We start from the raw sequence: 23,509 nt of genomic DNA on the forward strand, positions 1-23,509 counted from the left end.
TCCATTTTACAGTTCAGGAAGGAGAGAGAGATAGAGAGAGATTTTCCAGCTCCAAAGTTCGGGTTGCCATTGATTTCTATGGGGTTTGGGTTCTGGTTCAAGTTCGGGTAGAGTTCTTCTACCCTAACCGAACTTTAACCCCTTCACCTCCAAGGGTGGTTTGCACGTTCATGACCGGGCCAATTTTTACAATTCTGACCACTGTACCTTTATGAGGTCATAACTCTGGAACGCTTCCATGGATCCCGGTGATTCTGACATTGTTTTCTCGTGACATATTGTACTTCATGTTAGTGGTAAAATTTCATTCAAATAACTTGCGTTTATTTGTGAAAAAAATGGAAATTTGGCAAAAAATTTGAAAATTTGGAAATTTTCCAACTTTGAATTTTTATGCCCTTAAATCACAGAGATACGGCACACAAAAAACTTGATAAGTAACATTTCCCACATGTTTACTTTACATCAGCACAATTTTGGAACCAAAATTTTTTTTTGTTAGGAAGTTATAAGGGTTAAAAGTTGACCAGCGATTTCTCATTTTTACAACACCATTTTATTTTTAGGACCACATCACATTTGAAGCCACTTTGAGGGGTCTATATGATAGAAAATACCCAAAAGTGACACCATTCTAAAAACTGAACCCCTTAAGGTGCTCAAAACCACATTCAAGAAGTTTATTAACCCATTAGGTGCGTCACAGGAAGTTTTTTGAATATTTAAAAAGAAATGAACATCTAACTTTTTTTCACAAAAAAAATACTTCAGGTTCAATTTTTTTTATTTTACCAAGGGTAACAGGAGAAATTGGACTGCAAAAGTTATTGTGCAATTTGTCCTGAGTACGCTGATACCTGATTTGTGGGGGGGAACGACTGTTTCGGCGCATGGCAGAGCTCAGAATGGAAGGAGCGCCGTTTGACTTTTTCAATGCAAAATTGGCTGGAATTCAGATCGGACGCCATGTCACGTTTGGAGAGTCCCTGATGTACCTAAACAGTGGAAACCCCCTACAAGTGACCCCATTTTGGAAACTAGACCCCCCAAGGAACTTATCTAGATATGTGGTGAGAACTTTGAACCCACAAGGGCTTTACAGAAGTTTATAACGTACAGCGGTACAATTAAAAAATCATATTTTTTCCACACAAATGATCTTTTCACCCCAATTTTTATTTTCCCAAGGGTAACAGGACCCTAAAAGTTATTGTGCAATTTGTCCTGAGTACGCTGATACCCCACATGTGGGGGTAAACCACTATTTGGGCGCATGGCAGAGCTCGGAAGGGAAGCAGTGCCATTTGACGTTTTTGGCTGGAATTGAGATCGGACACCATGTCGCGTTTGGAAAACCCCTGATGTACCAAAACAGTGGAAACCCCCCACAAATGACACCATTTTGGAAACTAGACCCCCTAAGGAACTTATCTAGATGTGTGGTGAGAACTTTGAACCCCCATGGGCTTCACAGAAGTTTATAACATAAAGCCATACAATTAAAAAATCATATTTTTTCCACAAAAATGATCTTTTCACCCTCAATTCTTATTTTTCCAAGGGTAACAGGACCCTAAAAGTTATTGTGCAATTTGTCCTGAGTACGCTGATACCCCACATGTGGGGGTAAACCACTATTTGGGCGCATGGCAGAGCTCGGAAGGGAAGCAGCCCCATTTGACGTTTTTGGCTGGAATTGAGATCGGACACCATGTCGCGTTTGGAAAACCCCTGATGTACCAAAACAGTGGAAATCCCCCACAAATGACACCATTTTGGAAACTAGACCCCCTAAGGAACTTATCTAGATGTGTGGTGAGAACTTTGAACCCCCATGGGCTTCACAGAAGTTTATAACATAAAGCCATACAATTAAAAAATCATATTTTTTCCACAAAAATGATCTTTTCACCCTCAATTTTTATTTTTCCAAGGGTAACAGGACCCTAAAAGTTATTGTGCAATTTGTTCTGAGTACGCTGATACCCCACATGTGGGGGTAAACCACTATTTGGGCCCATGGCAGAGCTCGGAAGGGAAGCAGCGCCATTTGACGTTTTTGGCTGGAATTGAGATCGGACACCATGTCGCGTTTGGAAAACTCCTGATGTACCAAAACAGTGGAAACCCCCCACAAATGACACCATTTTGGAAACTAGACCCCCTAAGGAACTTATCTAGATGTGTGGTGAGCACTTTGACCCCCCCAGTGCTTCACAGAAGTTTATAATGCCCGGGCGTGAAAATAAATAATTCGTATTTTTTCCACAAACATGATCTTTTAGTCACCATTTTTTTATTTTCCCAAGGGTACCAGGAGAAATTGGACCCCAAAAGTTGTTGTCCAATTTGTCCTGAGTATGCTGATACCCCATATGTGGGAGAAAACTACTGTATGGGCACACGTCGGGGCTCGGAAGGGAAGTAGTGACGTTTTGGAATGCCGACTTTGATGGAATGGTCTGCGGGTGTCATGTTGCCTTTTGAGAGCCCCTAATGTACCTAAACAGTGGAAACCCCCCACAAATGACACCATTTTGTAAACTAGACCCCCCAAGGAGCTTATCTAGATGTGTGGTGAGCACTCAGAACCCCCCAGTGCTTCACAGAAGTTTATAACGCCCGGGCGTGAAAATAAAAAATTCGTATTTTTTCCACGAACATGATCTTTTAGTCACCATTTTTTTATTTTCCCAAGGGTACCAGGAGAAATTGGACCCAAAAAGTTGTTGTCCAATTTGTCCTGAGTATGCTGATACCCCATATGTGGGAGAAAACTACTGTATGGGCACACGTCGGGGCTCGGAAGGGAAGTAGTGACGTTTTGGAATGCAGACTTTGATGGAATGGTCTGCGGGTGTCATGTTGCCTTTGGAGAGCCCCTAATGTACCTAAACAGTAAAAACCCCCCACAAATGACACCATTTTGTAAACTAGACCCCCCAAGGAACTTATCTAGATGTGTGGTGAGCACTTTGAACCCCCCAGTGCTTCACAGAAGTTTATAACGCCCGGGCGTGAAAATAAAAAATTTGTATTTTTTCCACAAACATGATCTTTTAGTCACCATTTTTTTATTTTCCCAAGGGTACCAGGAGAAATTGGACCCCAAAAGTTGTTGTCCAATTTGTCCTGAGTATGCTGATACCCCATATGTGGGAGAAAACTACTGTATGCGCACACGTCGGGGCTCGGAAGGGAAGTAGTGACGTTTTGGAATGCAGACTTTGATGGAATGGTCTGCGGGTGTCATGTTGCCTTTGGAGAGCCCCTAATGTACCTAAACAGTGGAAACCCCCCCCAAATGACCCCATTTTGAAAACTAGACCCACTAAGGAACTTATCTAGATGTGAGGTGAGCACTTTGAACCCCCAAGGGCTTCACTGAAGTTTATAATGCCAGGGCATGAAAATAAAAAAATCGTATTTTTTCCAGAAACATGATCAATTAGTCCCCAGTTTTTTCATTTTCCCAAGGGTAACAGGAGAAATTGGACCCCCAAAAGTTGTTGTCCAATTTGGCCTGAGTACGCTGACACCCCATATGTGGGAGAAAACTACTGTATGGACACACGTCGGGGCTCGGAAGGGAAGCAGTGACGTTTTGGAATGCAGACTTTGATGGAATGGTCTGCGGGTGTCATGTGCGTTTGGAGAGCCCCTGATGTACCTAAACTATTGAAACTCCCCACAAGTGACCCCATTTTGGACACTAGACCCCCCACGGAACTTATCTAGATGTGTGGTGAGCACTTTGAACCCCCAAGTGCTTCACAGAAGTTTATAACACTCGGACGTGAAAATAAAAAAATCATTTTTTTCCACAAAAATGATATTTTTGCCCCCAATTTTTTATTTTCCTAAGGGTAACAGGAGAAATTGGACCCCAAAAATTGTTTTGCAATTTGTCCTGAGTAGGCTGATACCCTACATGTGGGGGTAAAACACTGTTTGGGCGCATGGTAGAGCTTGGAAGGGAAGGAGCACCATTTGACTTTTTCAACTCAGAATTGGCTGGAATTGAGATCAGTCGCAATGTTGCATTTGGAGAGCCCCTGATGTGCCCAAACAGTGGAAACCCCCAATTATAACTCCAACCCTAACCCCAACACACCCCTAACCCTAATCTGAGCCCTAACCCTAGCCCTAACCCTAGCCCTAACCCTAACCCTAACCCTAGCCCTAACCCTAGCCCTAACCCTAAGGCTGTGTGCACACGCTGCGGATTTTGCTGCGGTTCCGCAGCGGTTTTGGCTGCTGCGGACCCGCAGCAATTTCTGCTGCGGTGTACAGTACCATGATTCCCTATGGGAATCAAAAACCGCAGTGCAGACGGTGCGGAATTTTCAGCGCGGATTATCTGCGGTTTTCAATCCGCAGAAAGAATTGACATGTCAATTCTTTCTGCGGATTCTCCTGCGGTTTGCCATCTCCTCTATTGAGGAGATGAAAAACCGCAGGACAAAACCGCAGAGCAATCCGCAGGTAAAACCGCAGGTCTTTTGACCTGCGGTTTCACCTGCGGATTTTACAAAATCCACGCGGATGAATCCACACCTAATCCGCAGCGTGTGCACACAGCCTTACCCTAACGGGAAAATGGAGATAAATACTTTTTTTTTAGTTTTATTATTTTTCCCTAACTAAGGGGGTGATAACGGGGGGTTTGACTTACTATTTATGGCGGTTTTTATGCTTGGCGACTGTCACACGCTAAAAGACGCTTTTTATTGTAAAATAGTTTTTGCATCACCACATTTTGAGAGCTATAATTTTTCCGTCTTTTGACCCACTGAGTCATGTGAGGTCTTATTTTTTGCGGGACGAGTTGACGTTTTTATTGGTACCATTTTCGGGCACGTGAAATTTTTTGATCGCTTTTTGTTCCGATTTTTGGGACGCAGAATGAAGAAAAACCAGCGTTTCATGAATTTCTTTTGGGGGGTGCGTTTACACCGTTCCGCGTGCGGTAAAATTGATAAAGCGGTTTTATTCTTCGGGTCAGTACGGTTACAGCGATACCTCATTTAGGTCGTTTTTTTATGTTTTTGTCGGTTTTATGCAATGAAAACTATTTTATATAAAAAATAATTATTTTTGCATCGCTTTATTCTGCGAGCTATAACTTTTTTATTTTTTCGCTGATGATGCTGTGGTCATTTTTTGCGGGACAAGATGACGTTTTCAGCGGTACCATGGATATTTATATGCGTCTTTTTGATCGCGCGTTATTACACTTTTTGTTTGGCGGTATGATAATAAATCATTATTTTTTGCTTCGTTTTTTATTTTTATTTTTTAAGGGGTTTGCTAAAAGGGTTAACTAATGGGACAGTTTTATAGGGCGGGTCATTACGGACGCGGCGATACCTAATATGTGTACTTTTATTGTTTTGTTTTTTTATTATTTCCAAAAAATGGATTTATTGAGGGAATATTTTTTATTTTTTTTCTAATTTATTTGGCGATTTTTTTTAAATTTATTTTTACATTTTTTTTTTATTTTTTTTTTACTTTATTACATAGCAATCTGTCACAGGCATTGAAGAAGACTTCCTCTTGCCTGCGCTTTGCAGGCACTGAGGAAGGCGGTCCGTGACCGCCCCTGACACATAGTGCCGGGTGTCAGCTGTGATAATCAGCTGACACCCGGCCGCGATCAGCGGCGCTCACCACGTGGGCGCCGCTGATCGCGGTAGACGTACTATCCCGTCCACGGTCATACGGGCCCGGGTACCGTGGACGGGATAGTACGTCGGATGTCAGGAAGGGGTTAAACTAAGGTTCAGTCAAACTCGAACCGAGGAACCCGAACTTCCATGGGTCCATTCATCCCTCCTCATCAGTTTTTCTTGTACGTGGAGAAAAAAAAAGTTTCTCCTCCTCCATTATGCCATTCTATGAAAATTGGACCACACTCAGATGTCATCTGAATATGGTAGGATTTTTTCACGGACACATAGAATTGCATTGCTGATTTTGATCATAGAATGTTAGAGTTGGAAGGGACCTCTTGGATCATTGTGTCCAACCCCCTGCTCAATGCAGGATTCACTAAGCCATCTCAGACAGATGTCTGTCCAGCCTGTGTTTAATAATAATAATCTTTATTTTTATATAGCGCTAACATATTTCGCAGCGCTTTACACACATTATCATCACTGTCCCCAATGGGGCTCACAATTTAAATTCCCTATCAGTATGTCTTTGGAATATGGGAGGAAACCAAAGTACCCGGGGAAACACAGGGAGGAGAACATACAAACTCCTTGCAGAAGTCATCCTTGGTGGGATTCGAACCCAGGACTCCAGCACTGCAAGGCTTCAGTGCTATCCACTGAGCCACCATGCTGCCTGATGTTTGAAGACATCCATTGAAGAACTCACCACCTCACGTGGCAGCATGTTCCACTCATCAAAGTTTTTTCTAATATCTAAACTCTATTTTCTCACATCAGTTTCATTCCATTACTTCTCGTGTTTCCATTTTCAAATGAGAATAAGGATGATCCCTCTATACTGTGACATCCCTTCATCCCTGATCCGACAATCGGATCAAATTCAGTCATGTGTCCGCAATTTTCCGCAGACCTCTCAGTTTGCCAAAAATTACGGACACGTAAAGGGCCCTATAGACTATTAGAGGTACGTGTGAAAACCACGGATAGCACGTGTACGTGAAAATTGAACATCTGAAAAAGGCCTTAGTATAATTAATATCTGTGATAATAATAGACAGATACATGAATATATATAATAAATTCACATTGGTCCTTGTCCAAACTGTCTATTTTGCAAAAAGCACCTGAAGAAAACCAACTCAATCTGCATGCCGTACTGTAATCAATAGGACCTGTGCACAAGACTCTTCGCATATCATGCACCTCACTTTTGCAAGATGCTATCTAAAAAAAATTACTTTTCATTAAACAAAACCTCATCTGAGCAAAGTTTTTTTTCAAAGATACTTAGACTGGCATTGCCAATTCTGACCCGACACTCGAATCAAAGTCGGACATGTCTCTGCGAATTTGCACAAACCACTCGGTCAACGGAAAATCACAGGCGTGTGAATGGTCCCATAGACTATCACAGGCATGAAGTGCTACCTGTCAAGAACACGGATAGCACTCGTGCATGAAAAACAGATGTCTGAATGAGGTCTAAGGCTAGTTTCACACTAGCGTATGGAGGAGCTTCCTCCGTGAAGCTCCGCCCTGGCCACACCTCCCCGGTCAGCTCCGCCTCTGTCGGCATGCGGCCTGCGTACCCTATCTTTAGCATTAGGTATGCAGGCAATGCCAATGAATGCGGATGCCTGTTCATGCGTCTTTTTGATGGTGCGGCAACTGCACCAAAAGGCAACATGCTGCGCTTGGAGCAGGTCGCGGCACCGTCAAAACGAAGCATGCGGAGGCATCCACATTCATTGGCATTGCCTGCGTACCTAATGCTAAAGATAGGGTACGCAGGTCGCATGCTGACAGAGGCAGAGCTGAACGGAGGAGGTGCAGCCGGGGCGGAGCTTCACAGAGGAAGCCTGCAGCCATCTGCAGCTCCTCCATAGGCTAGTGTGAAACTAGCCTTAATCTGTTGGTTAACAATTGGTCCCACACATCCAACTAAGCCCCACTTCTCTTTGAAATAAGGCTTTAAAAGTGGGATAAAATCAAACAAGGTTGCAAATTTGTCTGCAAAACAGCAAAATTTTTAACTATTTTTTTTATTACCAAAGGGCTGGACGCAAATATCTTTAAAAATCTCCATACTGGTATTATCGGAATCCATCATTTTCCACATGGGTTAAAAAAAAAAACACTTGCCGGATCCATCAGCAGGAAGCAGATCTAAGCTGTCGGATCCAAACATCACATTTGCCTGCAGTAAAACTTGTGTAAGTCAGTTGAAGGAAATCTGAAATCCTTTGCAGCAATCATGGGGACACTCCAGATTACCATTACATGAGGAAATTGCTTTTTATACAATTTCTAAATACAATCTTTAAACCTTGGGGTTTATTAATGAGAATGTTAATTTCAGAATGGAAGAAACTGTTAAAAGATGGAAGGATTCTCTTTTTCCCCCCATAATCACCTAGAAACGTAACGTGTCTGCACTGAGGGATAATCTGAATATTACAAGTAAAATAAATTGGTTTTCCATCGTTTATCTTCTGAAGCCACTTTGGACTTAACAAATCCATGTTCAAAAGATTGAAAATATTTTAGGGTCTTCTCATACTAATGAAGCAAGGCTGATAACTCCCAGTATTTCTGGATGAAATGTTTGCCTTTAATCCTCTGAAACATAAATGTGCTGAACACACACGAGAGGTTCATTAAAGCCCTTTTCACCACCGAGAACATGGATAATGGGGATCTGTCTATATGTTATGTACAAAGGGGCAATTAAAGCTGATTTGTACAAGTCCATGTATGTCTGACCCCCCAGCCTTTATCAGTATAATCCATTTAATCTTTTTTAATCATGTGCCGTGTCGTCACGCTGTAACATATTCACCAGCAGTGATCCCTATAGACCTTGTCGCCTGCTTTACTTTCAAGCACATACATATGGCTGAACTTGGCCATTGTTCGACTTTATCCCCTATTAACATGCCATTCTGTAGGCAACCCACATTCAGAAGAGAACAGTCATCCATTATTGGACAGATTATTCATTCTTTTGGGTAAACCAATGTGATTTTAAAAATAAGATTTAAAAAAAAAATTTACTCATCTGTTGTGTCTGTTACAATGTATCAGTGAAAATCCCAGTCCATGCATCTTGAGCTGATATCATATGTCCGACGTTCACGGACCGGGCATGACTGTCCGCGAGTCTCCTGACCCAAACTCAACAGTCTCACAGGTGCATATGTGGTAAATGAGGTATGGAGACGTATGGTCGATGCAGACATTGTGGTCCATGCTTGGACTATGAATGTCAGACAAGTGAAACCACCTTGTCTACTGATAGCATAATGCAAAAGTGCCAGATATAGGTCCTTACATTCTGTAATACCTTAGCAATGGCTGCCATACATATATGGCAGCATGGTGGCTCAGTGTTTAGCACTGTGTTGCTTTGCAGCGCTGGGGTCCTGGGTTCAGATCCCACCAAGGACAACATCTGCAAGGAGTTTGTATGTTCTCCCCGTGTTTGCGTGGGTTTCCTCTGGGTTCTTTGGTTTCCTTCCACACTCCAAAGACATACTGATAGAAAATGTAGATTGTGAGCCCCAGTGATGATAATGTATGCAAACTTGTAAAGCATTGTGGAATAAGACATCACTATATAAGCAATGCATAATAAATAATATAGAAAAGGATTCCAGAACTGAAACTTATCTGTACAGTGTAGGTACTGGCTGCAGTACATAGCCGGTCTGGGGACCTTCTGAAGGCATCATTGTATATCCCTGATTTCCAAACAGTTTGGACACTAAAATCTAAAGAAAACAAAAATGCAATAATTTAGAAATCTCTTTTAGCCATATTTTTTGAGAAGATAGAACACACATCAGAAGGTGAAAAGTTAAGTATTTTTCCATTTATCTCGAAAAAAATTTACTTGTTTATAAATTGATGGCAGGAACATATCTTAAAAATAATTGGAAGAGGGTTAACAAAAGGCTGGAAAAGCAAGTGTTATTAATGAAAAATTGCTGGAGGGTCAATTTCCAACTAAATAACATGACTGTGTATAAAAAGAGTACGTTAGGGAGGCACAGCCTAACAGAAGCAAAGATGGTCAGAAGTTCAGCAATCTGAGAATAATTTCATCTAAAAATTATGGAAAAATTGTAGAAAAATATTTCTGAATGTAAAATTACAAAGACTTTGAATTTACCACCATCTACAGTACATAATATCATCAAAAGATTAAAAGCTTCTGGAAAAATCCATGTGCACAAGGGACAAGGTGGGCGATCAATATTTGACGCTTATGGTCAGGTGACATTGTAGTAAAAACAGGCATGATTCAGTAAAGCACTTTTTTTTTGCAATTTCACCATACTTACATTTTTTCCCCATTTACCAGTACACTACATAGTAAAATCAATGGTGTCGTCCAAAAGTACAACTTGTCCTGCAAAAAAAAAGCCCTCACACGGCTATATTGACAGTAAAAAAGTTATGGCTCTGGGAAGAAGGGGAGCAAAAAGTGAACATGCAAAAATGGAAAATCCCAAGGTCGTGAAGGGATTAAAGGTAACCTGATAACTGACACATGCTCCACGACCAGCATGCATAAGACACTGGCTGCACAATTTCAGCCATACATGGTTAATGCTGAAATGCTGCGGCGTTTCAGAGAAAAACATAGCTTAATAGCTTCTGGGGAAAGAGCAGCACGGGAAACTATTTAGACAGGTGGGTCCCCGGTGGCTTCTTCCCAACCATTGACCTTAGGTGTAAGTCTTTCCGTATACACGCACACAGGAAGAGACCTATCAGTTACTTGTAGCAGGCGAGAAAAAGCTTCCGGGGACCCACCTATCTGACTAGTCTCCTGTGCGGCTTGGTCCCAGCTATTAAACTGTTTTTCTCTGAAATGCCGCAGTGTTTCAGAGTTAATCATGCTGCCAGTGTCTGATACATGCTACCCGTGGATCGGCTTCAGCCATCAGGTTCCCTTAAGCAAGAAATAAGTGCAAAATTGGCTCAAGAGTCATATAAGCGGTATGGAAGGAGAAACAAACTCAAGCCCCTTCTCTACTGGATGGCAGATTAAAAACTAATAATGAATCTGACAAATTGGTGCAATTCTAATCCCCTCTGAGACATTTATCCGCAGATTCACTGCGTTTACTGCAGTCCTTTCTACAGCAAAGATGACACATAGATGGGAACACGGTAAATGTAAGCTCCGCATAACATCCCCTATTACTCACCTACTCAATCGCTATGACTCACGTACATTACATGAGCCACAAAATGCCGGAACAAAGGAAGCCGAAATCCTTCTATGTACTTGATAAATAACGTGATATCTGTAAGCGGCATGATATTTATTTGTAACCACTGTACTCCGCATGTATCATCACAATTACAGACAAAAATGATAAAAGAATAGCCCCTGGCTTCATTGTTACATGAGAGCTGTCATTTCAGCAGGTAAGATGTTACAACCCTGCATTACCGATCATTACGCCAGCTGCAAGGACAAATGAGTCTGTGCCATTTTCCACACTATTTCCCCGAATTCCAAAAGTTTTTAAGAGGAAATATTATAGAACTTCAATGAATGTTAATATTAGAAGCTCAGACCTTGTTAATTATAGCAAACATCAAAGCTCAGATTCTCTGCCAGGTATAGAAATGATAGCAGTGGTATATCCAAGACATCTTTAAAGGGAGGGTTAGTTCACGAACATTAGGGGCCCATGGGTAAGGTCTGAGATGAACGTCGGTACGCAATTACTATATCATATACAATGCCGTAGTATAAAAAATAGCCAGGGTGCACTTATCCTATAATTAGCATTGGCCACGCTTACGGAAATTGCTCTTCTGAGCAATGTCATCAGAGTACAGAAAGGTTATAAGTAACAAAGCTTTTTTTTTTACCGTAGTTAACCTCTGGGCATTGTAAAGTTGTGAATTTGTGTAATATACAGTACTACATTAGACTTCAGTCAGACGTCTGGGTTTTTTTTCACATGTCCGAAAAAACCCCCCAAAAAACGTTTTCATCATCGTTTTGGATCAAATTTCTAATGTGCACACCAACCCTGAAGGGGTTAAAAGAAGAAAAAACAAAGTCTGAACATGCGCACAGCAATACAATTTTTCCATAGACATACATATGTTTATTCTTCGTATGGTCGAGGTGGCAGCTGCAGAACTGAGGATATCATGCAACGTGTCTATACATATGACATGTATAGTCCCAAATGGAGTCAGAGGTGATGGTTCCCTTTAAGAATCATTGGGTGTATCACAATTCCTCCTATCTGAGTGGCTGGACACAGTGAATGACAGTTCTGCCATCCAGTCTAGGGCAGGGGAGTCAGTAAGGTGATTGACAGCTCAGCCATCCAATATTGGACCGTATGCACTCCGGTTAATTTTAAAATGGTGATGTATTTCATTACTTTGTTTTGCTCTGGGGTTATTACCGTTGCAAAGCTCATATTTCAGGTTTCGGGTGGAACAATTTCTGCCTCCTGGAAAAAGGAGGCTCTCATCTGATCAATGTCTATATATGACCTATTGTTTGTCATCACTCTCCTGTTTAATAAGGCACCAGCCTAATACATCAAATGAAAAAAAATGGAATAAAGACGAGGCACTTTGAGGACAGACTGCTGAGAGAGTACTCGCTTTGACTCTTGAAAGAAAAATTATTTTGTTTAATGCAACGGCACAAACTTTACTTACTTGAATCTAAAGTAATATTTCTGGGAAACACAGCGCTAGTAGAGTGACACTTGACATATGAGTGCAGCGTTCATAAAATCATAACCAGTGGTAAGATACAGCATGCCATTTATATACGTCTTAAGCTTCTCAAGTACTTTCAAAGTTTCTTTAAGTGGCATACATAATAGAAGCTATGCTGCCAAAGCCAAAACTTGCATTAATATCCAGCTCTCCATGGTCAATGTTTTATCTTGCGGGGCCACTGTTAATGTAGTTTAATTGAACCGCATGATGTAGTCATCTGCAACCGACGTTCAATCCTCTACAGTGCACACACCGGTGACTGATCCATTTTTAGAGCAACGAAGCAAACATTTCAAATTTAGTTTTTAAATTATAAAAATAAATATTTAATTCTCATTTGCATTTTTTTAACAGTAATTTTTTGTCTCGATTTTCTAATTTTCTTTCTGCTCTGATGGTTTTTCACCACAATTCATCAACATGGATGCACAATGTTTAATGAATTGGTGCAAATTCAAAGAAACTTAATTTTTGGGGGGCTTTTTGCCCTTTTCTTTTTTTTTTTAAATGTCACAAGATCTTTTCAGTATGTGCTTGCTCATAGGGTGAAACCAAGTAAAGAGTTAAATAATGCACAAATTTGTTAATAGATTGTGTACAGATTAAAATGTCACCATTTTTGCTCCAGCAAAAAGGTGCCAAAGTAATGATGATCTGGCTCCTGTATGCTTGACAACGTGGGTCTGATTCATCATTCGCATTTTATTGAAGTCAATTTTCTTTTTTCGTTTTTTGATATTCTCTGGCTTTTTTTGCGCTAAGTTCTTCAAAATGGAGCAAGCGGTTCATGAATTTGTTGTGAAATAAAAAATAATGCTCTTTATTTTTGTTTTTGATCAGTTTTTGTGATTTTTTTTAGCACAAAAAGTCACAAATCTTTTAAAAAAGTCGCAAAAATGCATTGAAATGAAAATTCCTCCAGAAATCCGAATGAGAAATTTCGTAAACGTGGCATTCCATGAATCTGTCTGAAACATCAGGATAAGCAAAGAAAGCAAGTAAAAGTAAAAAAAGGCTTGAAAAAGAAAGACTTAAAACTTAAAAAGTGGGGTCAAACTTATAGAGAATAAGGCGCAAATACTAAAGCAACTAAATAGGAGCAAATTATTCCAGAAAAGTGGGAACAACAATGATGAATCAGGTCCAATGTGCATATTCTCCATGAAAGAATAATTCAGGATTTTTTTTATTACTCTGCATTGTGCCATTTCCCTGTTTTTCCTACTAGAAATGTATGGATAAATCTACAACTTGTTAAAGGGGCGTGTTCCTGCAATCTGTCAGTTCTGATTGGACAATATCAGAATGTGCAGAGACACACCCCCAACTGGTAGCACTCAGTTGTCAGTTCATTATTAAGGAAGAATCACCTCGCTCCCTGTCTGTCGGTGATCCCCAAGACTCTGTCCTAGGATCTCTACTATTCTCCATCTATACCTTCGGCTTGGGACAGCTCATAGAATCCCACAGTTTGTAGTATCACCTCTATGCCGATGACACGCAGATCTACCTATCTGGACCCGACCTCGCCTCCTTACTGACTGAAATCCCACAATATCTGTCTGCTATCTCAGCCTTCTTCTCTGCTCGCTTTCTCAAACTGAACATGGACAAAACAGAATTCATCATCTTTCCCCCATCTCACTCTACCCCTCCACCAGACCTATCCATCAATGTCAACGGCTGCTCTCTTTCCCCAGTCCTGCACGCTCGGTGCCTTGGGGTAATCCTCGACTCTGCGCTCGCTTTCAAACCACATATCAAAGCCCTCGCCTCCTCTTGCCGCCTCAAACTCAAAAATAATTCCCGGATCCGCTCATTCCTCAACCATGAAACCACAAAAACACTAGTGCATGCTCTTATCTCCCGCCTCGACTACTGCAACCTCCTACTCTCTGGCCTCCCCTCTAGCACTCTGGCTCCGCTCCAGTCCATCCTACACTCTGCTGCCCGACTAATCCACCTGTCTCCCCGCTATTCCCCAGCCTCCCCCCTATGCCAGGCCCTTCACTGACTTCCTATTGCCCAGAGGCTCCAATTCAAAACCCTAACCATGACATACAAAGCCATCCACAACCTGTCTCCTCCATACATCTGTGACATGGTCTCTAGATACCTACCCGCACGCAACCTTCGATCATCTCAAGATCTCCTTCTCTACTCCCCCCTTATCTCTTCTTCCCACAACCGCATACAAGACTTCTCCCGTGCTTCCCCCATACTCTGGAACTCCCTGCCGCAACACATCAGACTCTCACCATCAACGGAAACCTTCAAGAAGAACCTGAAGACCCACCTGTTCCGACAAGCCTACAGCCTGCAATGATCCTCGGTCTACTGAACCACAGCATGACCTGCTCTACCCTCTCCTACTGTATCCTCACCCATCCCTGTAGACTGTGAGCCCTCGCGGGCAGGGTCCCCTCTCCTTATGTACTTGTGTGTCCCTTGTCTCACACACGTTTACTATACTTGTCTATATTTCCCCTTTTCACATGTAAAGCGCCATGGAATAAATGGCGCTATATAAATGCATAATAATAATTACAGAGTAATAGCACAGTGCAGAATTCTATTAAAAGTTACTCTAGAATTCTTATATCATGAATAGCTATTAAAACAGGTGTATTGGCAGTAAAGATGGGTAGACCCCTGAATGTTTGGGTCAGGCGGGTTTGGCTGAACAGTTAAAAAATTTTGGGTTTGGGTGCAAGAACAGTACCTGAACCCGGACCCCATTCATTTGAATGGGGGGCCTGAACATCCAGTGTTTGCCAAGCTGTTATGTGCATGATATGTTGTCAGAGTAAGCTTGCAGCTATTATTGCAGATAAAAAGTTTACCTTCGGCCACTGGCGTCGACTGATGGGACTACTATTTCCATCAGCCTACACCTGCTGCCACTAATAACAGGGAGAGCAGGCTGATGGGAGCATTCATCAACCTGCGCCTGCATTCTAAATAAGTAATTTAAAAAAAAACGACATGGGTTCCCCTGTACTTTTGAAAACCAGCCAGGAAAAACTGACAGCTTTTCCAACTATTCCTCCATCCTGCCACCCCTCCATCCATCCCTCATCCATCTATCGATCCCTCCAGCCAACCCTCCATCCATCCCTGATTCCATCCATCCCTCATCCATCCATCCATGCCTCTGTAAGGGAGGTGGACTGACGTATGGACCTGTCTGCAGTGGGAAGGTAAAGGTATAGTGTGCTTTAGGTGGACTGTTGCATTTATAGATGGGAGTAGAGAGAGTTGTGAGAAATGGACTTAACATCAGCTTATCGCTACGAAACCGCTCAGTCATGGGGGGCAGGGTTACCAGAACTCTGGGAGGAATCCTCAAGGAGGGGGATAAAAAGCAGGTAGAGAGTTCTAGAAGCAGTCAGTCCAGGGAGAGGAGCTGAGGAGACGAGTTGACCTGAGGAAGAGAAGTACAGTGGTGAAGCTCCAGAAGGGACTGACATCTGAGACAGTCAGGGGGGTGGCCCTGACAAGAGAAGCCGCAGACGGAGAGACAGGAGAAGCCGCAGATGGAGAGACAAGAGAACCCGCAGACTGAGAGAGCCTGGGGGTACCACAAGACGGACGGACTCGGGCAGGCGAAGCACTGTAGTGGTAGTCCTAGGGCATCTACAGTGAAAGAGCCGAGAGGGCCATCATACAGAAGTAAGGAGGAAGCGAAGGTAACCGGGCCTGTGTGCGGAGAGTGTCTAGCTGCTGCTGTATGTTGCTGCGGTCGTCAAGAGGACAGCCAATAAAGAGGACCTGTTGGATGCACTTCAGTCTCTGTCTCAGTCTGTGCGCGGCGGTAAGAGGACCACCCCCCAGCTGGTCACCTTACTACACCTTATCCATCCGTTCATACCTCCATCTATACCTCATCCAGCCATCCCTCATTCAGCCATTCCTCCATCCATCCTTCCATCCCTCATCCATCCAGCCATCCTTCCATCTATCCATTTATCCCTCATCCATCCATCCATCCATCCCTTATCCAGCCATTCAGCCATACCTCCATACATCTCTCAAGCCATCCCTCCAGCAATCCCTCATCCATCCATCTTTCATCCGTCCATTCATCCCTCATACATCCATCCCTCATCCAGCCATTCCTCCATCCCTCATCCATCCAGTTAGCCATCCCTCCATTCCACGCAACCTCAGTGACCGGCGGTAACCTCAATTACGTCACCACTAGTCATTGACGCTGCAAGCTCCTTCTCCCAGTGTATCTCAGCCTGGATGGTCACATCTTGGCACTGTCCAGGTTGAAAATTGTGTATCGCCAGACATGGATTATGGCGTGGGATGGAATAATGGACAGGTCAGGGATATGGTTGTTTTTTTATTTTTGTTTTATTACAGAAGACCATGGCTTCAATGGAATTCGCGTTGGGTGACTATTACTGTGTTTGCTATTTTTAAATGAAAAAGGAAATGTGTGTTTTGTTTTTATTTCAAATAAAAGATTTTATACTAGCTGGCAAAGATGTGCCTTTTCTGGACTGCTGCAAGCTGCTATTTTTAGGCTGCTGGGGCCAATGTCCAATATCTATGACCCCTTACCAGCCTGAGAATACCAGCCCCAAGTTTCCTGCTTTAGCTTGGCTGGTTGTAAAAATAAGGGGGACGCCACACCATTTTTTAAAATAATTTATTTAAATATTTAAAAAAACTGCGTGAGGACCCCTCTATTCTTGATAATTAGCCTTGTTAACTCTGACAGCTGAGGGTTGCAGCCCGCAGCTGTCTGTTTTGCCAGGCTAGTTATAAAAAGATACATGGGAACCCAAGCATTTTTATTTAATTATTTATTCAGCGATCAGGTGCCGGCTTATGAATACTTCCATTACCACCTCCTGCTCTCGCTGTTATTAGCAGCAGTAGTCCCATCTGCCAACACCAGTTACTGGAGGCAAACTACTGCGGGCTCGCGCTGTCTGACCGGCGCTAATGATCGGAACAGAGAAACAATGTTTGCTGCGCTGTCATGTGCAGGTTCACCCATCTCTAGTCAGGAGAACTGACAGATACTATTTAAAGTGGTTGTATGAGTTTAAAAAAGCATGGCTGATCTTTTTACAGCTGACCCCCCTAGAAGCAGGGGCGCTCACCTATCATGATGAGGCCACCTGTTTTTTCTGCCGTCGGCCCTTTAAATCTCTGGGCACGGCGGCTGTACAGGTGCACGCGCTCGCGCAAGCATCAGTGAGTCACTGACTGGGTGCCCTGCACATAGAAGTTGAGTACGACTGACGTTAAACATCAGGACAGTCTTTGTAGGCGGAGAGAAAGCGCTCTACTCTCCCTGTCTCCCGCCACTGGCTGCAGCGTGCCGCTGAACGTATCAGGTCAGGCATCCGGAGGAGCTCCTAGTACCTACGGGCTCCTGAGGCAATCGCTGTTATTCTATTCAGCCAGTGACGTGACGCCTGGTCTGGGTGAGTGAGTCCTGGCTGGGCTGATGTATATACAGGGGCTGGGATCAGTGGGCTGGGGCTGTTGACGATGTATATACAGGTATGGGGCTCATTATACTGTATGGAGCAGTTTCATTCACCTTTTTCATTCTAAAATTTTGCAACCTGAATGACCATGGCTTGCCCCCCCTAGTTTTGATCCTGGGTACGCCCATGGTTGTAGGCCCACTGTTGCAAATTTTCAATTGATGCCCAGGAGTTGTCAAAAGGTGTGCCGCTCCCCAGTTTCCTGGTCACTGGGGACGATGCATTCCTGATAGACAGTTCGGACTAGTGGCATAGTTGCACCGCTTGCCTGAACTCTTAGTTGTTGCAAGCAAAGGCAGCTTTGCCTCTGCAGCATCACAGGAGGACAGTGGCACTGAAGCTGGCCATCTTCAAAGTAACGCTTACAAGCTCTATAGTGAATAACTTGTAAGCAAAGCACTCCTTGACTAGGAGACTGACCGCCACCAATGGAGGGCAGAAGTGGTGTCACATACGGGAGGTACGTGACCTTTGGCTGCACACGGCTATCACATGTGCAGGGGGCTTATCTTAGTTATCCCACCGTTGGCACCATGTGATGAAAACAGCAAGCTAGTCTTGCCCTAACAATTTACCGCAGGGGGGTTTATTTTGGTTATTCCACTGCTGCCATACTGTATCACAAACTGCCAGGATTTATGTATATCCCACTTTTCAGTTCCACTTTGGAACTCGCAGATCTCCGGCGCCCCCTTACGCTCAGGTCAGTCAGGGAACTACACCTAGGATAATTGGTCACCGGACTGGCTACTTGTTGTGCAATGGCTATTAGGCCCGCTTGCAGTGAGGGAGTTATAACTAGCCCTGGCTGCAGCCAGACAAATCAGCTTATAAAACCCGCTCAGTCACTGCCAGCGCTACCCACCTAGCCAGAATACACTTTGCTGCCACTAGCTTCAGATTTCTCTGATTAATATTTAAAATTAATAGAGGGGTTCAAAGCCAACCCAAATCAGTAGCGTAATTAGCTTATAGGCGCATGAATTTGTCACAGAGCAAGGAGACAGACATAAATTTTATAGCTTATTCCCAAAAGATGGGCAGTGTTTACAGAAGAGAAAAAGGTTTTAAGATAGGAAACAATTAAAATATGTACAATGCAACTAGAAATAAAAGTGATTTAACCCCTTAAACCCCAAGGGTGGTTTACACGTTCATGACCAGGCAAATTTTTACAATTCTGACCACTGTCCCTTTATGAGGTCATTACTCTGAAATGCTTCCATGGATCCCGGTGATTCTGACACTGTTTTCTCGTGACATATTGTACTTCATGTTAGTGGTAAAATTTCATTCATATAACTTGCGTTTATTTGTGAAAAAAACGGAAATTTGGCGAAAATTTTGAAAATTTTGCAATTTTCCAAATTTGAATTTTAATGCCCTTAAATCACAGAGATACGGCACACAAAAAACTTAATAAATAACATTTCCCACATGTTTACTTTACATCAGCACAATTTTGGAACCAAATTTTTTTTTGTTAGGAAGTTATAAGGGTTAAAAATTGACCAGCGATTTCTCATTTTTGCAACACCATTTTATTTTTACGGACCACATCACATTTGAAGCCACTTTGAGGGGTCTATATGATAGAAAATGCCCAAAAGTTATACCATTCTAAAAACTGCACCCCTTAAGGTGCTCAAAACCACATTCAAGAAGTTTATTAACCCTTTAGGTGCGTTATAGGAATTTTTTGAATATTTAAAAAAAAATGAACATTTAACTTTTTTTCACAAAAAAGTACTTCAGGTTCAATTTTTTTATTTTACCAAGGGTAACAGGAGAAATTGGACAGCAAAAGTTATTGTGCAATTTGTCCTGAGTACGCTGATACCTGATATGTGGGGGGTAACCACTGTTTCGGCGCATGGCAGACCTCAGAAGGGAAGGAGCGCTGTTTGACTTTTTCAATGCAAAATTGGCTGGAATTCAGATCGGACGCCATGTCGCGTTTGGAGAGCCCCTGATGTACCTAAACAGTGGAAACCCCCTACAAGTGACCCCATTTTGGAAACTATACCCCCCAAGGAACCTATCTAGATATGTGGTGAGAACTTTGAACCCACAAGGGCTTCACAGAAGTTTATAACGTATAGCGGTACAATTAAAAAATCATGTTTTTTCCACAAAAATGATCTTTTCACCCCCAATTTTTATTTTCCCAAGGATAACAGGACCCTTAAAGTTATTGTGCAATTTGTCCTGAGTACGCTGATACCCCATATGTGGGTGTAAATGACTATTTGGGCGCATGGCAGAGCTCGGAAGGGAAGCAGCGCCATTTGACGTTTTTGGCTGGAATTGAGATCGGACACCATGTCGCGATTGGAAAACCCCTGATGTACCAAAACAGTGGAAACCCCCCCGCAAATGACACCATTTTGGAAACTAGACCTCCCAAGGAACTTATCTAGATGTGTGGTGAGAACTTTGAACCCCCAAGGGCTTCACAGAAGTTTATAACATACAGCCGAACAATTAAAAAATCATATTTTGTTCCACAAAAATGATCTTTTCACCCTCAATTCTTATTTTTCCAAGGGTAACAGGACCCTAAAAGATATTGTGCAATTTGTCCTGAGTGCGCTGATACCCCACATGTGGGGGTAAACCACTATTTAGGCGCATGGCAGAGCTCGGAAGGGAAGCAGCGCCATTTGACGTTTTTGGCTGGAATTGAGATCGGACACCATGTCGCGCTTGGAAAGCCCCTGATGTACCAAAACTGTAGAAACCCCCCACAAATGACACCATTTTGGAAACTAGACCCCCCAAGGAACTTATCTAGATGTTTGGTGAGCACTTTGAACCCCCCAGTGCTTCACAGAAGTTTATAACGCCCGGGCGTGAAAATAAAAAAATCGTATTTTTTCCACAAACATGATCTTTTAGTCACCAATTTTTTTATTTTCCCAAGGATTACAAGGAGAAATTGGACCCCAAAAGTTGTTGTCCAATTTGTCCTGAGTACGTTGATACCTAATATGTGGGAGAAAACTACTGTATGGGCCCACGTCGGGGCTCGGAAGGGAAGTAGTGACGTTTTGGAATGCAGACTTTGATGGAATGGTCTGCGGGTTGCTTTTGGAGAGCCCCTGATGTACCTAAACAGTGGAAACCCCCCACAAGTGACCCCATTTTAGAAACTAGACCCCCTAAGGAACTTATCTAGATGTGTGGTGAGCACTTTGAACCCCCCAGTGCTTCACAGAAGTTTATAACGAACGGGCGTGAAAATAAAAATATCGTATTTTTTCAACAAACATCATCAAAAACCAGCGTTTCATGAATTTCTTTTGGGGGGGTGCGTTTACACCGTTCCGTGTGCGGTAAAATTGATAAAGCGGTTTTATTCTTCGGGTCAGTACGGTTACAGCGATACCTCATTTAGGTCGTTTTTTTATGTTTTGGCGCTTTTATGCAATGAAAACTATTTTATATAAAAAATAATTATTTTTGCATCGCTTTATTCTGCGAGCTATAACTTTTTTATTTTTTTGCAGATGACGCTGTATGGTGGCTCGTTTTTTGCGGGACAAGCTGGCGTTTTCAGCGGTACCATGGATATTTATATGCATCTTTTTGATTGTGCGTTATTGCACTTTTTGTTCGGTGGTATGATAATAAATCATTATTTTTTGCTTCGTTTTTTATCTTTATTTTTTAAGGGGTTCGCTAAAGGGTTAACTAATGGGACAGTTTTATAGGGTGGGTCGTTACGGACACGGCGATTGATACCAAATATGTGTACTTTTAGTGTTTTTCTTTTATTTTCAAAAAATGAATTTATTGGGGAATATTTTTTTTTTTTTTTACTAATTTATTTAGCGATTTTTTAAAAATTATTTTTACACTTTTTTTTATTTTTTTAAACTTTATTACATTGTCCCAGGTGGGACATCACTGTCCTGTGACAGATCACTGATCTGTCACATCACAGATCACTGTGACAGATCAGCGATCTGTCACAGGCACTGCTGCAGACTTCCTCATGCCTGCGCTTTACAGGCAGTGAGGAAGTCAGCTCCCTACAGGCCCCCGAAGGTCCCCGTCGCCATCTTGGATCCGGGGGCCTGTAGGGAAAGAGCCCCCCGCAGCAGCGCTGCACATTGCGCTGCCGTGGGGAGCTCAGGGAAGCACGGAGGGAGCCCCCTCCCTGCCGATGCTTCCCTTTAACCCCGGGTACACCGCGATTGTGGTTGATCGCGGTGTACAAAGGGTTAACGTGTCGGGGGCGGTCCGTGACCGCCCCTGATACATTGTGCCGGGTGTCAGCTGTGATAATCAGCTGACACCCGTCCGCGATCAGCGGCGCTCACCACGTGAGCGCCGCTGATCGCTATGACGTACTATCCCATCCCTGGGAATTAAGTCCCAGGGCAGATGGATGGGATAGTACGTCTCATGGCAGAAAGGGGTTAAAAGCAGAGATAAACTTACATATTGCTTAGATCATTTCAGGAAGAACCATGCTGGGGTGGAGCCAGACATCATAGTTCATGGATGAGGTCTTGTGGCACAGCTTCTAAGCAGCAACTAACTAGGGGGCTAAGTTGCAGACTTATAAGTCTGGGCTTGTGACATCACCAAAGGGGCTGTCTGGTGACGGTCCTCCCCCCTGCTCTTACAGTTACAATCTGACTGAAAACTTATCATAACCATAATTTGCAGAGGGTACCTCATATAGAAACGCACATAGTATCATCTTTTCCAGCCTGTCGCTGGCATTCATCCAAAACCAAACTCGAGCTAGGTATTTCACAACGTTCAAGAGAAATCCATTTCTCTGGTTCTGTGGGTGCTGGGACCGTGAAAAACATGGACCAGGAACCTGAGTCGGCGCACATCACAGACATGTAATTTTCATATTTCTGTCACTGGTTGGGTCCGAGATACGGCCTCTTTAATATTTCCCACACATATATCCACGCACATGGCTCAGACAAAGGAAAATTCTCTCCTGACTTATTTAACATTCTTTTGGGAGGGGAGGGGGGAGAGCAGGAAGGAGCTCACACTAGAGTTTCGTTTTACAGTCAGGCAGAGGGAGAACACAGAGCTACAGCTGTGACAGGCTAAGGAAAGGAAGGGGGGGTCAAGCCCTCACATTGACATAGCAGAGCTCAGTATGTGATTAGGAGATTCTGCCATGTGATAATCAGGGGAACCTTACGTCATATTTTACCTTATCGTTACAAGTGGCCTGTAACCTAGGGAATGATGGATAAACAATAGCATAATAATAATAACAGCAATATAAAATAAAAAATCCCTCTGCTCTTGAGAAAAGAGAGGATTTTTAATTGTACTCATTTAAGATGCTGAGACAACCTCCTTAAGTTAGGCCTCTGACAAGGTTAAATCTAGACAATTTTTCATTTTACTACTTTCTTCCTCTAGCATGCTTTCTTACATCTCATCCATATTAGGAACTGATAAAAATTAAAAACAAAATTCTAACTAATTCTGCTTTAACGATGAAATCTATTACATATGAATTCTTATGGATACTTATGGGAGGAAACAAATCCTTGCCTG

This window comes from Dendrobates tinctorius, unplaced genomic scaffold (genome assembly GCF_039654945.1).
Source record: "Dendrobates tinctorius isolate UK_male_01 unplaced genomic scaffold, ASM3965494v1 ptg000070l, whole genome shotgun sequence".
Taxonomy (NCBI): domain Eukaryota; kingdom Metazoa; phylum Chordata; class Amphibia; order Anura; family Dendrobatidae; genus Dendrobates; species Dendrobates tinctorius.